General features: G+C 39.6%; 1 long non-coding RNA gene across 1 annotated transcript in view; it reads left to right on the plus strand.

Moving 5' to 3' along the window:
• The window catches only part of LOC147825364 (uncharacterized), a 119,657-nt gene extending 115,208 nt beyond the window's left edge, over positions 1 to 4,449 (plus strand). Inside the window, exon 6 of the long non-coding RNA XR_015440995.1 lies at positions 1,059 to 4,449. This is a non-coding gene — a long non-coding RNA (uncharacterized LOC147825364). The remainder of the gene's footprint in view (positions 1 to 1,058) is intronic.
• The last annotated feature ends 13,638 nt before the right edge of the window (positions 4,450 to 18,087 follow it).

The raw sequence follows: 18,087 nt of genomic DNA on the forward strand, positions 1-18,087 counted from the left end.
TCTTTAGCTCCAAGATGAGCTTGGCATCCAGGCTTATCCATAGCAGTTCAGTCACCCTGAGAGTACAGGCCAGCATGGCCTCCTCCAGGTTCTGTGATTCAGAGAGAAGATGCCAGGTAGGATCTTTGCTTCGATTGAGGAACAATGGGAAAGAAAGCCGAGAGACTGCTAAACTCTATAGTGTGCAGGAAGGACATAGGCCACAGAGCCTTGCCAGAGTGGGTTTGGCTCTTGGTTATTCTCTAACCAGCTGGCTGACCTTAGCATGTGACCAAACCCTACCTAACTTCAATATCTTCATGCACAAAATGGAGAAAAGATGTCCAGCCTGCACTGTTTTCATGAAAATCAAATGGGTTAATGCATGTAACATGTTCAATAAAGTACATAGCATCTAGAAGGTCCTCAGTAAACGGGGGTTTATAGCAGAGACCCAAACTCGCTATGTTGGAGCAGTACAGTAACACTCCTAAGAAAATCAGGGGCCATGTAATTCTTCAAATCCCTGTTTTACTGTGGCTCATGATCAGTTTGTCAGGACCTAAGAAAACAACCGACATCGACTTTCCTTTATTGTCCCTCTCCACACAGCACTTCTGGGCACTGCGCTAGTAACAGAAGGGACATAGGACATGGGCTGCAGCTCTGAGGATCTTAATGCAAGAGCAGCACTGACCGAGCACTGACCAACTAAAGAACCATTTAGCATCCAACTGCACGGTACCAACTTTGTGCAAGGGGAGTTGAAAGGAGGAGGAATCAGCATAGGCTGTGTGGTCAAGCAAAGCTCCGTGGTTGATATTTACTGAGCCTGATACTGAGGCTGAGCCAAATAAGGTACAGTCTTTGCTCCAAGTAGCTTAGAAGCTAGAGGAGAGAGACATATTAACATTAAGACAGAGACAGAGTGCAAAAGAGAAAGACAGAAACAAGAGAGAGAAACAGAGAGTGATGGGTCAGGGCACAGGGTATACAACTAGAAGGAAAAATTGATCTAAAATTATATTCAAGGTCTAAAGAAAAACTTATTCTAAATTGTTATCTTTTTTTCTTTTTAGAGATGTGACAGAGATTGTGCTGACAATGATGCCGGCATGGCCCATGATTGGATTACAAAGACCAGGGATTCCCAGGTGCGGCTTCAGTGAGTGACCCGACAGGATGGAGGTCATTTATGAGTTTATGCACAACTTGAATCCGCTCATATTTCCCACAGAGCAACGTCATAGATTGGTGGGCTCAACAAGAAGGGCTGGAGCCCAGAGTGGTTGTGAGTTTGTTTTCTGAGGAAGGAGAGCAGAGGTCCAGGCCCAAGGCCTCCCAGGAGAAATCAGCTGGCCAGGCACTGGGTCTGGATGAGGAGCAAAGGGACTGTGGACAATTGAGATGCAGACAGTACTCCTGGAGTTGGCGGAGAGAGAGAAACTAGTACTAGACCCAGCTTTGAGACTCTGAAAATCCTCAGATCCCAGGCCAGTTCTCAGCAAGTCTCTCTGCTCTGTTGACTCGAGTCACACATCGTTTTGGCCAATCCCTCCTGTGTGGCCATCCTCCCTATACACTGAGGCCTGAACAGAAAAGGTGTTTATGCTCTGAGTCATTCCTGACTGGGTCATCTAGGGCTCTATCTCTTGGAATAATCTGTGATAATTTATTGATCATAATCCCTGAGCCATGAAAACCCAGAAAGTCTTCCCTACTAGAACAAATGCTCCTTTGAAGAGAAAAAGTAGAAATAATCATGATGTCCTTCCATTAGGGTCAAGAGACCTGGGGACATCTGCTTGTTCCAGCCACAGGCACTGGACATATCCAAACAGTAGTTCTTCCATGTGAAGATTTGAAGGATAGTAGAAAGAGTGAGCTGTTGGAATATAACCTGTCCATACAGTCTGAGAATCATTTGGAGTTTTTCTTTTCCCTCTTTCATTCAACAAACATTTATTAAACATTTATTATTAACTAGACACTGCAATAGGCCGTTTCTGTTCTCAAAAGCACACAAGTAAGTGGAGGAGACTAACAGTGGGACATGCTGGTGGAACTAAGCATGGGACACTGAGGTACCCCAAAAGAGCCAGCCTTAGGATCAAAAGGGCTTTATGGTGGAGGAGATAGAAGATGACAAGGAGGGGTCAATATGGTCATATGAGGGGCATATGGGACAGATTGCTGAAGCAGGATGGGTGGCCAGGTGTCAGACCATGAAGGGACTTTCACAGCAAGCCAATGAAATAGGGTTTTATCTTGAAGGTGACCAGGCACACTAACAGTCTTAGGCAAGGAAATGGCATGATCGGCATCATGTCACAAAGCACTCTTTTGGTGGCGAAGAAGTAGAACACCTTAAGAGGTAGACGTGGAGCAGAAAGCTGCTTCAGGTCTTTGGAGCAGGTCATTAGAATTGTATTAGTTATCATTAGAGATGACGGACTTGAGGTTCTGTTAGTTTACTTGATCAATTGTCATGGCTCCCCATGAGTTTCTTAAGGATGGAGACTAGTGCTTCTTGTTCTCCTTTGACTCTAGACAATCACCTGGTCCACGGGAGGCACTTGCAAAATGTCTGCTGAATCTGATCTAGAACTTTTCCTGCAACCACACAGTGGTTCCCTGAAGGAGTTTGGTTTTACAAATGACCAAAAGCTGGGGTAGCAGTTCTATGTAGAAGATCCTGGCACCATCAGACCTCTTGCAGCTAATGTGGGCAGATGGGAGCTCTGAGTAAATGAAAGAGGGAGTGTTCCCTTCAGTCCTCAGGGGTCATGAAAGCCAGAGTGTGAAGAACTTTGTCAGGAAATGCAGTTATTAGGTTGCTAAAGAGGGGACTCTGAGCATCCAAAACCAGAGCATCCAGCAAGCTCTTGGAATGGTTGAGGCAGGGAGGGAGACAGAGAAGTTTCCAGGAGGAGGAAAAGGCTCAGGAAGGAGATGGGAGGAGCCCTTCTTTGACATTTTGTTGCTGATCTGTCCTCTCCTAACCACTCCACCTTGAAGACAAAGAGGAGCTTTTGACCATGGCCTTTGTCTGGTCTGTTCAGTTTGCCATTAGGCATCTGTCAGATTCTACCCTCCTCCCCTAGAAAGTAGGAATCAAATAAGAATATGGGCACAGGCTGCACAGCACAGTGGCATCATGGGCTCTGGGATGTGAGCTCTAGGATCCTTTGGCCTCAGTTTCCTCATCTGTAAAATAGAAATAATAGTATTCTCCTTCATAAATTTATTCTGAAGATTTATAGTTGATGTTTGTAAAGACTTTAGCACACTTGTCTGACACAAAGCAGCATTGAAAAAAATATTCCTATTGATAATTTTCAGGAGCTAAGAAAGTGGGAAGAACATGGAACCAACACATGGTCCTAAAGATGCATCTAACTCTCATTAGACCATATTATAATTGACCACCAATGGCTGTGGAGAAACTCCCTTTATGGCCATAGTATCTATTCCTCATGAGCCATGGCTGCCTTGTGACTAATGGAAGCCCACAGGCCCGGGCTCCTCAGGGAACCCTGGGGTGACTACCCACAAAACAAGGAACAACAGCCTGAAAGAAGGACTGCTTAGACTTTTCTGTATAATCATTTTTTGAAACATAGCAAAATTGGGAAGAAAAGGAAATATGGTCACATCCACAAACTCAGCCTATCTGTAACTCAGGACAGCCTGAAGAGTTGAAAAACAAAGGGCCTGTATTTCTTCTAGATATCTTATTAATCACATGGAAAAATGTAAATATAAATAAGGTGCTAGAAAAGTACTAGAAAAAAACATGTAAACTCTTAACCCAGAGCATCTCTATTCAAAAGAAAAAAATGCATTGTATTTGATTTCTCCAGAAAAATTTCTGATTAAAATATTTACTATGAGCATTTTCACTGGTACATTTTCCCAATTATTATAACAACCTTGGGATTTCTCACAGATACTAAATTAGCAGGGAGATCAAAAGAGAACATATACAACTAAGTAGGAGATGGTATTTAATCATACCTAAAAATAATGAAAACAGCACTAATAATTTATATGCTCTTCAAAAATTAAAAAAGTTATTTCTACTTTTAGAAATCTGGCTATCCTAAGCCAATGGACATAAATCAATCCAATTAATTATGTACAAAGACATATTACTGAATTATTATAATGGCAATAATTGAAAATAAACTTCATGCCCAACAACAAGGGACCTGTTAAAGCAATACAATAGAATGCTATGCAGTTATTATAAATTATCTATGTTAGTGATTTTAAAGATATGAGAAAATGCTCAAGATGTAATAGTAAATAAAAGAAGATACGGAAGTGTAAATGATGTGTGATATTAAATATAGTAAGACTGGATGGAAGTTACTAAAATGTTTGACAATGGCTATCTCTAGGTAGTAAGATTATGGATGATTTTTATTTTCTTCTCTATTGTAAATATCTCCTAACTTTATAAAATATGTGGATGTAATACTTGTTAGTTTAAAAAAACAATAAAATTATCCTACACAATTATAATTGTCATAAGCCTTATAAAATGAATTAGTTATTTCTACATATAACAAGTTCTTTAATTTGATTATGAGAAGATTTAAAACATAAGTTTTTAAATGCTTTCTTTTTCCACTCCTAGATTTCCCAGTTCTCAAATTATTCACCTCCCCTCATTCATTTTTCCTTTTCATCCACTGGTGTATTTCTGTCTCAAACCCACCTTATTCTTAAATTAATGATGAGGGTATGGAAATAATAACTGGTCATCCTGAGTGAGAAGGTATATGTGTGCCTTACTATGGGTAAAAATAGTATATGAAAACAGATGTACAATACAAATAGTGATTGGTTCCTAAGTAATTCGCATGAAGAAGTTTGCCTTCAGAATCTAATCTAAAGCCTCTGAAATCCAATTCAATTGTTGAAGATGCGAGTTTCCCTGACTCCTCATGAGCCATTGGTGTCTCCATATCCCTTTAGTCTCCAGGTTCTCCTTAGATTGACTGGTCCCACCTGAAGAAGCCCAATCAAGACGATATCCCTGAGGTCAAGATTAGTGTAATTTTGGGGCTCAGAATTTAGGGGATGAGGGGAGTTGAGGGGACAAGATTTCATAAGCAACATCAATACCATCTTAGTTCAACAGTTTTAAAAATCAAAATTAATGCAAAAGAAAAAGAAGAAAAGAAGATGGGGATGACCAAGCAGCCAACTTTTTAATAAGACCATTACCATCTAAAGCTATAATGGAGTCAAAAGTGAAAAGCAAGAATGCATGTTCCCCTTGAAATTCCCAAAGGAGTGAAATCACCTAAGACTCACTCATCAAACTTGATCATTCCTTTGAATTAGCCATGATGAAAGGAGCCAGAGCTCTGAGTCAGACAGTTAACAAATACAGCATCTTAGGTTCACTTAGTTGTGGGTTAAAACTCCTCTCCCAGGATAGGAACTGAGAGCTCAGAGTCTTGGAAATGAATCTGTTGAGCTCACAAGTGTTTGCTGCCTGCCCACTAGCTGCTACACCAGTGCATAAGGTAGGCAGGAGCCTGATATTGTGGACCTCACATTTTGCTGAGCCCTTCATCATCTGTTTTGTTTCATTATCTTGTTTGCTTTAAATGCATGCTTATTTCTCACCAAAGTTTTCATTTTTCAATTTTTATTTTTATTAGTACATAATAAAGTCCACAGAGATTACATTTGCAGTCCATAGCAATTACATTCATCATGGCGAGTCAGCACATGTACGTAACACAGCTTAATTCTTTCTATATCCTCTTTCCCTCCTTCTGGTTCAAACTTTTCTTTTTTGCTCTGCTGTAAATGGACTCACTGCTCTTCTCTATTGCTCTTTGGCTTCACTGAAACATGCTGTGTTGCTCTAGCGCTCCCATTTCACACTGTATCTCTGTATTTCCAGTAATGGTTTATTTTCCACTTACGGGTCTTCTCCTCCATACTCCTTTGCTTTTCCAACTCCCTCTTTGCAGACGTCACACATAGTAGTTGTTCACCAAATGTTTGAGAATCAATGAATTGTTACATGAATGAATTAATGAATCGACAAAGGTAGAAACAAATGATTGAAAGTACCTGCACCCTGGAGTGGTGGAAAAAGGGAGGGAGGCAGTGTCATCATTGGTCATCTCACTATTTTTGTATCTTCAGGGCCCAAATATATCATTGTGTGTGCATCATTTGTGTATGTTCAATAGTGGAGGCGCATTCACAGGTGGGATAGGAACAGCAGGATAAGCCACTTCTGGTTGTGTTTAGAAAGGACCTCGGCCTAGGAGGACCTGTGGTGCACTAGACAAGCCTCAGCTCTCCATTGAAAGGGTCACTGTTTCCTCACCTGTAGAGTAAAGGAACTGAAGGGTGAAGTTGAAAGTAAGTTCATTACATCTAATGCGCTGAAACTACTCAGTTTAGGTGCCAATGAGCACTGCTTTGGATTCTTTTGTGCTTTTGGTTTTCTTAGAAAAGGAATGCCCTCTAATTCTACCATAATCTTGAGTCAGGAGAAGAGGACAGTTGTGGCCTTCCTTTGAAGGATTCCAGGAAATAGTCATGTGATGCCAAGATGTTCCTCTGGTTTTCAGTCACTTGTATGTTAAAATGAGGAAACCCAAAATAATCACCTCAGGTTTCTTCTTGGACATGTTTAGCATGATTTACTTGGAGAATTTCTGTATTCCTGTGTGGGAATACAGAAATGGGAAGTATTATTTTATTTTTAATTTAATCCTTGGGAGAATCAGCAAATCAAATGCAGGCTCTTAATGCTAGTACAGAAAATAGCATTTGTAGAGCGTTACAGATTACAAAGAAGTTTTCACATTCATGTTTCTATTTAATCCTCAAAGTGGGAATTTCTTATTATATTTCCCTTTTTACATGGAAGGAAAATGAGCTCACCCTGTGGTGCCAACCTTCAGACTCCAAACCTTAAGCTCTTGGAGAAATAGATTTCAAGTCTCTTTCCAAGAGGAAGGTGCTCAAAGGGAACATTCATGGAGGAGAACTTGTACCATCCAATCTCAGAGGCTAAGGATAAGCTTCCTGCTTCAGAGGACAGAGTGGAGTAAACCGGTGGTTTCCCTAAAACTAGTCTCACTCCAGACCTAAGGAGTAGAATCTCTGTGGAGTGACTTCAGCGTATCTTGAAAAAAAACACAGAATTTAACAATTTTTTCTATTAAAATATTTCTCATGTGAAATTTTACTATTTATCCAGTGACCATTACATATCTCTTTATTTTCATTTCTCCAGTTTACAAAAGAAAGTGTTACAACCTTATATTTATTTCTACCAAATTTTAGTTGTGTGTGTATGGTTACCTATGAATCTTTCAAAATATTCTTTGACTTCTTTTGTAAAACTAAAAAGTCAAAAAGACAGTGACATATACCCATCATTTTTATCATATTTCCTGCCTGCACAGAAATCCACAGTAGCCCTTCCTTATTACCAGATTAAGTACTTATTCCTAAGTCTAACTTGATTACATATTGTCTGTCTGATCTCAACGGCTCCGAGTCTTTAATTTTAAGCTGTAAAATGAAGTTGTTTGACTAAATTGTCTGTAAAAACAGCTATTAGCCCTTAAATTCTATGGATTTATAAGAGTAATAGATATGAGAACCATGGCATTCAAAGATAATTCTCCATCTGCAGAAAAGACTCATCCTGGGCACACAAGGAGCCTGGCTCGTGTGGCCAGCTCAGCTGAGTGTGTGTAGGGTCTACCTCAGGAGCAGGAGCTCCACTCACTTCTGATGAAGAAGCATTCTTCTACTTAACCAAATTCCAGTGCACATTTATCAAAATATCAGAATTAAGTAGAACATAATGAAATACAACGTAAAAACCAGTCATTCACTACAAACCACTCAAATAATAATTTAATGTTAACTTTGCTAGTACATCACATTTAAGCCTTTCAAGATTTTTGGTGTATTTAGTGTTACAGATCTGTTTCTCTTTTTGTTAGAGCTAATTCTCTTTTATTTTCTCCTTTCTTTTTTCTTGTCTTCTTTCTTCCCTGCCTTTCTTTTTTTCTTTCTTATTCCACTGGTACCTTGAAAGAAACACAAACACCTCTGTGATTTATCTTAATCTATCCCATCACACTCATGGAAGGAGTAAATCAGAACAATGATTGTGTTTTGTGAAAATGGATAATGAAGTGGTGATAGATGACTATTATTGTGGTTGTTATGATATTGTCAAACTAAATTCACATACAATATGTCCATTCAGAAATCCAGCAATACACAAAAACTATCCCCCCCCCCCAAAGCTTTGTTTTAAAAAGACACCTTCTTGTCACTGGCACTTATAAGTGAATAAAATGAAATTGATGCCTTGCAGGGGGAAAAAGGAAAATACTTCTTTACTTTGTATTAAGAATACGTGACATCTTTGCTGTCAGCGATAGTGAAGTGAAATACATACCAAATATGTCTTGACATAACTTGACAGAAATGTATGTCTTCTTTTCTCTCATTTATTTTTGTGATAAGAATATGTGATTTTGCTGCCAAGGAAGCTTGTAATGTTGTAGAGAAATGGAAATGAAATTGTGTTGGGTCTGTCCAATTTCCCCTGACAGAGTGGCATGAGGCGCTGCGTACAAGCAGCCTCGGAAGTTAACAACAGGCCTCAGCCAGCAAGGCCCAGGCATTGACATTTGTCAAAACAACTTTCCTCAACACATCAAAATGTTCTTTTCTCTTTTGTGTTATTCAGATGTGTTCGGATAACTACATTTTAGAAAATGGTGACTGTCAGAGAATCACTGCCATCCACATGGGAATGATATCAAGAGGAAAATCTTCTCTTTCCTCCTCAAGAATAAGCCTATTCCATTTTGGTGGTTACTAACCTGTGAGGGGCCTTTAAAACAAACCTCAAACCTAATGAAACAAAAAGTATTCTCTTTTTCTTGAGTGTGCTTCTCCCCCTGAGAAAAGTAAAGGACCCATTTAGATTCTTCATCTTTCCAAAGCATTACACAGATTGGCAATGTTTCTTGGTATGAATTTGGTCTATTCTTGAGTTCAATGCTTTTTATAATCATTGTTTTTCTTAGAAGAACTCAAATCATTTGGGTGCCATTGGTCCTTAAGAAAGAGTTCTATTCTTAATCTCTTACACTATTGCTAGGGAGCAATGGATTTTAGCTGAAGTGGATATGGAGCACAACAAAATGGCATTTTATATGAACCTCCAATTCTGTCTTTTTAGGACTCTTTTAAGGATCCACACACAATTTCTAGAACCCTAGCAACAATTTCTACAATAAATGGTGTTTGAAGCAAGAATCCCTTGCCTAGGGCAGACAGAAAGAAAGTCTGCCCAGCAGTGTAATCATTGCTCTGCTGTTTGAAGGAATATTGAGCTCAGATGCCTCTAGAAAGCCCACCAGGCCCAGAGGCACTGGACAATGAAAGGGGAAAAATAATAGACGCCAATGCTTTAGTCAGTATATTTTTTTCACACTTAGGTGCCCATTCCCTGGACAGACAATTAGTTGAGATTCTTTCCAGAGAAAGTGTTACCCACCAAGAAAAACTCTTTTAACCTTTCAAAACAACAAATATCTTTAATGACTTTTATCCTCTTTCCATTGACATCACAGATATAATGTGATCTGTCTTGAAGTCAAGCCCAAATTGAAATCACTGCTGGCAGGGACAGGAAAAATAGAACATTTGACAATAAGAGTGACAGAGGAAGCACTGGAATGGGAGAATAACTGAAGCTATGACCTGGGACAGAAATACTGCACCTTTGCAAAATATCTGCTAAAATAAACTAATAGGCAGGTATGTGTGCCCATGATAATGGGCTAAAGCCAACACTTGATAGAAGCTGATATGATTCTCTGTGTACATATTTAAAAGGAATGCTGGACATGCTTTCCAGCAAGAATCTTTTGATTATAAGCCAAGTGTTTATCACTGTTCTTGTAACCTTATTGGATTTTTATTTGGCTGTACATAAGGAACATTTATTAGAAATACTTCTGAAGATGAGACTTCCTAAATATGTCTAATCTTGCTACAAGTGATGACTTAACACACATGGATAAAATTAATATATATAATATTACAAAGATAAAACCAACTTCTTAAAATATTCCTTAACTAATTTTCTGGAGAAACATTACAGTTCCTGACTTTTGCAGTTCATTAGCTACATCCCAACTTTCATTTTATTATTGCTTTTAAAAAATTATGCTTCATTTCTCAGTGATTACTTGAATTAGTGGAGAAAACTCGGTGGGATCTTTCAATTTTTAATGACTTCTGATATTGATTCCTAATTGCCTTGATGACTTCGCAGCTCACCTTAGATTCCCTTAAAACATGATTTGTTTAAGGCTATTCACACATAGTTGGTATAGGGATTTGTAGTAAGGTTGTTCTGGTACCCAGCCAGCACTTGCAGTGAGAATTTTCCCCACATGATGGCCACTGTTGGTCCTTTGGATTAGGCATATTTTACTTCTAGAGCTGTCAGAGAAGAGTTGAATTCCAGTAATTAATTGTTGGACTTAAGTTTTGGAAGGTATATTCCATTTAGACTACTTTAGAGGTCCTGCCTTCCATTCAAACAATAGGACATCTTTTAGGTCACATGAGTAAGTTTTGCATCGTTAAGAAACAGACACACAAGCCTGCATTTCCACTCATATTTGCAACCCCTTGGTTGAGGAGCAAATGTGTGTGTTCCTCAGTAGGTAATAACGGCAGAAAGCAATGTTGTTTATTTTGCCTTTGACACAAATTCATGTCAAACAAGGATGGTTCCAGTTGACACAAGGAAAATCTAGCCCCTTCTCTGGGCCCATCAGCATCTTAACCCGCTTTGCCAGTGTTTGAGGCTCTAGAAAGCCTGAAATACATTTGCACATGCTCGCTTCCTTTATTTTATAAACCAACGCAATTTTGAAGAAAACCTTCACCCATATGTTTCTGATTAATCTTTACTAAACTCATCAAAATGATGTTTTGTAAGAGCGATTTGGCATCCAAGAACCCTTTAGAGTCTCTCTGTAACAGGCCTTCTTAATGCCATTTCTCTTGGAAGCAAGAACTTGTGTTTTGCCAACAGCAAAGAAACTCAAGCCCCCAAAGAGTTGAGATCAGTTTGAAACTTTAGGCCCGAGGGCTCTGTGGGGTCCTCCACTTGGCAAACAGGCTCCTTCCCTTCTGACTTTGAAATACCTTATTCCCCCCACCCCTCCACAGAAACGGCTCTATTTATTGTTTTGCTACAATATGTATTTAAAACTATCTTCAGATTCTTTGGTACATAAAACTTGTGGGATATGAACTAAAAAGCAGGGCCTGATGTGTAATTTATTCTTAAGCAATTTCCTTTGGACTTTTTCTTAATTACCCAGTTTCCTGACTCTACACATCTTTGTGATTTGGGTTTACCCCAAGATTTACCGAAAAAAGTGGCCATGAAGATCCTACAAGCTGGAAATAAGTGCTAAGCAGCCACTGGTTTTCCTTTCAGTAAAGACATAGTTCTTGAAAAACTAAACAATCAGCTCACATTATATTTATATATTTATGTTGACAACTAAAAACTCAATGTAGGAAATTTCGAATAATGTGCTGTATGTCACAAGGCGAACCATAATTCACAGTTGTAGATGTTTGCTAGTTTCTCAGTGTAGTTCATTTCTCCTCACATATTTGAAGGAAGACCTATATAATTTCACTTTGTTTCTTTTTATATGACGGGTGAGAAAGAGGAGGAGAAAGAATGAGAAAGAGAAAACAAAACAGTATGTACAGCAAGTTAAGCATCCAGAGCCCTGTGGTCCTTTGTCCTTGCTGCCTCCTGGCCATGAAGTGGGAGTGCCCTCTAGTGAAACTTTACAATCATTGGAAGACAGTGGGGTAACATGCGCTTGACATTTCTTCCTAAATTCCTGTTTCAAAAATCCGTAGGCATTAATGATTTGAGTAAGTTTTAAGTGACACTTAGAGAAAAAGCATAGAACACCACCAACTACATCTATTTCTTTAGGAAACATAGAGAAATCAGGATATTGCTGTCCATACCAAAAAGTACATGCTTCTATATTTCTATTTGTCATCAATCTCTCTCTCTCTAGAGATTCCAAGGACACACAAGTGGTATATGATCCCCACTAGGGCTGTGGTTATCTAAATGAAAATTTTGTAAAAATAGTTACATACCTCTCCAGAAGATGGTAAATAAATCACTTTGAAATGTGAAACTAAAGAAGCAGTAGCAATATATACAAGAAACAATTGTCTTTATTATTCCAAATCTAGTTGTGGAAAGCAGCTCATTGTGATAAAATCTGTTGTGTTTGGGGTAAAGTATAGAAGCAGAAGCCAGAGTTCTTGGCCTGGATTTCACTTAGAAGCTGTGTGAACTTGGGCAAAATAGTTCATCTCTGAGCCTTGGGGCTCATCTGCAAAATGGGCTTTCGGGACCCTTGCCTTGCCACCTCACAGGGTAGTACTGGAGGACGCAACGCTGAGAGGGCTTTGCAGTATCCCCTGCATCAAGCACTAAGTTGAGAAGGTATTATTTTCCTGACTTGTCTTCCTACTGGGAGATTTCAAGCAAAATCCCCTTTCAGGATGAAGAGGGAGACAGAAGACCCTCCTAAGACCCTCTGGAGTCAGGAATCATTGACAAAACAGCTTTCTTTCCAGTCCCAAAGACTCACATAGAAAGAAACAGGTGGCGCTCGAGGAAGGGTGCGGGCTGAGGCGTGACCCGAGCGCAGCCGGCTCTCCGGGGGGCGTGGAGAGGGCCCGCGGCCAGCAGGGCGGCCCAGGCGGCCTGGGCTGGAGGCGGCTGCGCAGCAGCTGGTGCAGGAGTCGGAACCGCGTCTGCCTGCGTTTCCAGCAGCAAGAGGCGCGGGCAGGCTAATCTTCACTTAGCAGAACCGAGGAGAAGCCCAGTCGCACTATGCTTGGCGTTCTGCTTCTAATCCTTCCTCTCCGTTACCAGCCACACACAGCAGTTCCCAGTTCCTGTGGTCTTTTGTAAATTGAAAATATTTTAGCTTGATGTCAGCAGTAATAAACTCTTCATGGAAATAAGCAATCGGGTTTCCCTTTTAATAGCAGTTAGTTTTAGGTTTGTGCTGTTAAAATTCTTTGCTTTTCTCCATATAGTGCCTGTTTTGAGTGGAACCTGATTCCTCAGTAGTTGTATTTGCTTTGAAGAGTGCTTTGTGTATTTATTTTTAAAAATCGAGTTGCATAGGGCCTTAAACCTATGTATTTCAAATTCCAGATTTTTCTTTGGGGAAAAAAAACCCTAAAAACAAAACAAAACAAAAATTTTAAACCCAGACATCTTGTATGCACTTCTTGTCTGAAATTTCACCATTTATCTTTGGATGTATGTCTTCTTTCTCTTGTCCAAAGTGAGAAACTGTTCCTAGTTTCTTTACTCAGAGGTACTTCGCATCATCAGACATGCATAATCAATCTTGTACTTAAACCTTTGTGAGGAAACACAACAGATGGATAATGGGAACATGGTTGCCATTTGGACTCTGGTCGATTCATGAGCTGCCTCCACAGCCATGACTCTGGTGGTAAAAGTAAAAAGCCATACCGTTAACCTCGAAGGCTCTATGATTGCATTCCATGCCTGCTGTTCATGTCCTTCCTCCCCATTTGATCTAAACAGTTGACGTGGGGCACGGGAGTGGAGGAGGCTCACTTGTTCCTCAGAGTAAAATTAAACAAGACACTAGACAGGTCTTCAGCTGCTCAGGGATTTATCCAAAATAAGTGACCAATTTCAGTTGTATGACTGGGGCTTCCATGTCATAAAATTGCTCTTGGCTCAACCTAGAGTTCACTTTATCTAAGCTTCATACTTGTGTATTAGTAGAACACCATGACTCCTCATTGAAACTTTGGGTTCCTTCTGTATTAGAACCTTCCCTGACCTTTACTGAACACCACAAAGAAACCAAATGCTAACCTCTGTTTGTCTCAAATTTTCCCCTATTAGTGCTTGGTCCAAGTCTACTTTTCCAGCCTGTCTTTCATTTAAAAACACAATCTCATTCAAAACCTGCTTGGTAACTTTATCACTGGGGTAACTGTTACCTATGATGCAGGGCTGACCTGGGTACTTGTAGCACTTGACATCATCTTTTGGATGGGTTACAGAGCCTTTTGAGGGAGTTGTTAGAAGCAGGCTCACCCTGCAATGCAGAACTGGTCAGAGAAGAAAATTAGTGCATTTATCTGTCAGCATTAGACTAGATTTTCAATCCAGTTCACTAGTCACAGGGTCTGGTTTTCTCTTCCTCTGGGAGATGAAACTGATATGCTGGTAGGTAGTAAAGGTGTCAGTTATAAATTGGACCATTGGAGCACGCACACACGAAAAATAGACGAGAAGACTTTAAGGCCATAAATTTAGTTCAGGGCAAAGAATTTCCCTAAAAATAGTCCCGCTTGTTAAAACACTGTAGGAAGAATGTGTGTCAGGTAACCGTTGGTGATATCAGAACCAGTTCACATTTCTTTTATGAGAACCAGTGTTGGCAAGTCTCTCTCCAATGTACTGTTCATTTTAACTGCTTCAGAGCAAAAGGGATCTTGCAGATGCCAATGCTAAGTAAATATCTTGATTGGATCCCACTCCCCTGCTTCATACATGAGAGAGATTGAGCAAATCTGATTTGCAAACAGCAGGGTCGAGTCTGGCAGATACCATCAGGCTTCTTCCTATGTTCCGCTTGCTGTTTACCTACCATTTAACTAAATGGAGCTCCAATACCAACTTTAAAGAAGATGTGGCCTTTTCTCAACTCAGCAAGTTATCCTCTCCTAAATTGGTTGTTTCCTATCCTCAAACCTATATAATGATCCAGGTGGAAACCCTGAGGACCAGCCTGATGTTAATGACCCATTACCTAACACACACTGGAGGTCAAAGTAAAAATGTTCAGTGTCCAATGAGTCCCATAATTCCTGCCAGAAGGGGCCATGTATCACTTGGTTCAATAAATGTTGAGTGTTTGTTGACTCTGAACCACAGCATTGAATTGTATTAGTTTATAGATCTGATGCCTTGACTCAGAGAACAAATAATATAGATCAAGAGATGGTATGCAACAGCCCAACATAGAATAACCCAGATTCAAATAAGAATGTCATGGGAGCAAGCCATGGTAGCCTATCACAGGAAGCACAAAAAGGAGAAATGTACTATAAAGATAGTTGTTTAATTCATTTGTCATTTAAACCTGTATATATGTCTCCTACCTTACTCATATGTCAAATATATTGAAGATCTTTTTAAATTCCTGCTTTCATGGGCCTACATTTTCTCTAAGGTAACAGAAATAAGTAACTATAATCTATCTTTACATCCTACCTCTGGAAGGATAGTCTCATCTTATTCATCTTTTTGTCCTTAGAAGAGCAGCTGGCAGAGAGCAGGTGCTCAGTACATGTATTTTAAAGGAAGGAAGGAAGGAAGGAAGGAAGGAAGGAAGGAAGGAAAGAAGGTTAAAATGTGATATGTGTGATACTGTTTCCAAAGGCTTCATTTTACCTGGCTGATGGGAAAGGAATTTGGGAAATGGAGATGTGGAAAATGACGCCTAAGTTTTTTAATTGGGCACATGGTGGATAGAGATTCTACGCACAGAGACAGAACACAGGAGAGAACTAGTCTGGAGAGAAAGGTATAGGTGCCGAGGTGGTGGGGGACAGGTTGCATTGGAGGTACCAGCTGCAGGACATTCCGCTGGAAATAAAGAAGTGGCTGAGAGCTCAAGAGGCAACTGGGAGCTAACTCATCTGTATGTTGAGAACATGCAATTATGAATTTTAAAGATGGATATGCTCTCAATGCACCCCCCATTCATATAATAGAAATCCTAACTCCAAATATGACAGTATTAGGATGTGGGGCTTGGGGGCAGTGACTAGATCACAATGGCAGATCTCATAAGTGGAATTATTGCCCTTATAAAGACCCAAGGCAGCTTGTCCATGCTTCTACCATATAAGGCATACATAGCAAAAGGCCCCATCAATGAACCAGGAAATGGGCCTTGATCTGCTGGCACTTTGATCTTGGATTTCTTACCTTCCAGAACTATAAGAAATACATTTCTAGGTTTTTAAATAAACCATCTAGTTTACTAGCAGCCGGAACAGTCTAAGATTATGACTAAATTCAACTAAATAAAAATGTATCGAGCCCTAGTCTATTTGAAGTACTACAGGGATTACCCATTTGACAAAGGAGATAATCATTAGACTGAACATATTTAACACCTAGTAAAGACATAGAGCTACTAACACCTCACTTTTTGCTAAAGATGTGTAGGTACTGGCTGGGTGGAGAAAGAAGGACTGGTGCGAAGCAGTCACAAACAAAGCAGCTAAGCATGGCGATTCTGGGCTCAGACTGTCTGGGATTCGTTCCTGATTCGTCACTTGTGATCTGTGTGGCCTTGGGTAAATGATTCAGTTTCTTTGGATTTCTTCTTAAAAGCAAAGTAATAGTATCTCTTCGTAGGATTCCTATGAGTATTAAATAAAATAACCTGAAAAGTAGTCACTTAGTAGAGATGAAGTATCCAGGTGTTAGCTACCAGGGGAAGCAACACTTTTAGTTGAGTAAATTTTCAACCTTTCAGCTTCACATCTCCTCAGCTAAGATTAAGAACTACCTTATACATTGTTCAGAGAAATAAAGGGTTAGTGAATGTCATGCGCTGAAGAAATAAGGAACACCCGACATGTCAGATAAATTTGTATCATCCTTATTTCTCTAAGTTGGTTCTGATTTCTGATTAAAAATTTAGCAAACAAAAACAACCAGTGTAATTCCAAAGTTGGCATGGCTGCCCAAGATTCCTAAACCATTAGTAACTGAAAAACGAAGAAGAAAAATAGCACAAGTTATCTCCATAACTATAGTATTCACATACATTTACATACACACAGACTCACACAGCCCAACAAACACCAGAAAGTCCTATACACATTAAAAGCCAGTCTTAACTGGATGATAGGTGTTCACATTACCCCATAGCCTTTGGGTTTTACATGACTTTCTTCATCTTCCTTCTCCTAAATATCATTCTCCTATTATGAGTAAATTCAATGTTTATTAAACAAACCAAATAGAGAAATGAAATGATGGCCAGTTTTTCTTGGAGATGATGTCTGCTTCTTGGAGTAGACCTGAGAGGCCCTTGGCACAAGGTCTCCAAGGACTGGTACGACTGTCAGGGCACATTTATGAGCAAAGTGGGGAACTTAGCCAAATCATCCTTATTTCAGTGGAGGAAAAGGGAAAGTATGCATGTTTATTAGCAACCACATTCTCTCTTGTTACAGAGAGCTTTTAAGATCTAACAAAAGAATATCCTGTCTGCTCCATCTTCCTGGGAATTCCAGTTCCACCCAGATTATGATTGAACAGTTCTACCTCTCACCAGAAGCCACCAAGACCCCAGGACCCTTCCTTCTTGTGCCATTTCCCTAAATAATGGGAATAGCCCTAATTAAAAAAGAAAATTTGATTGCATTTTAGGGTAATTTTTAAAGAATCTATGTTCCTTTTTTTCCAAATGAGTACCAGGGATAATCTTACTTCTTCTTCTAGCAATTTCAAGGTTAGAGTGTGTGGCTAGCTTTCCATGGAGCCTCACTTAGAGTTACATAATAGTCAAGAGCTTTTGTTTAACATAATCTCCTCTGCCTTAAAGCCATTCAGGATATTTTAGAAATTTTCCTTCCACCAATATAGCTCCAGCTAATTGTGTACCTATCCTTTAATCTCATCTGCTTATCCAGTTTCATTTACCTGCTATCTACTGGGTGCTTATTCTGACAACTCAACAGCAAGTGCTTGGGGTACAAAACAGGGGAAGAGTCCAGACAGGCCCTCAAGAAACCAAAAATAAAAAAGTGGTCTCTAAACTGTGTGCTTCTTTTTCCTCCTAAATCAGAAAGTCCTTTAGACTCAAACTTGGCATGAATTTAATAAAGTACCTAGCAGAGGTATAGAGGCTCTCAATTAGATGGTATAACTTTCCTAGTTTT

This window comes from Heterocephalus glaber, unplaced genomic scaffold, assembly GCF_053883595.1.
Source record: "Heterocephalus glaber isolate CG9 unplaced genomic scaffold, H.glaber_assembly_v1.0 deba00001504, whole genome shotgun sequence".
Classification (NCBI taxonomy): domain Eukaryota; kingdom Metazoa; phylum Chordata; class Mammalia; order Rodentia; family Bathyergidae; genus Heterocephalus; species Heterocephalus glaber.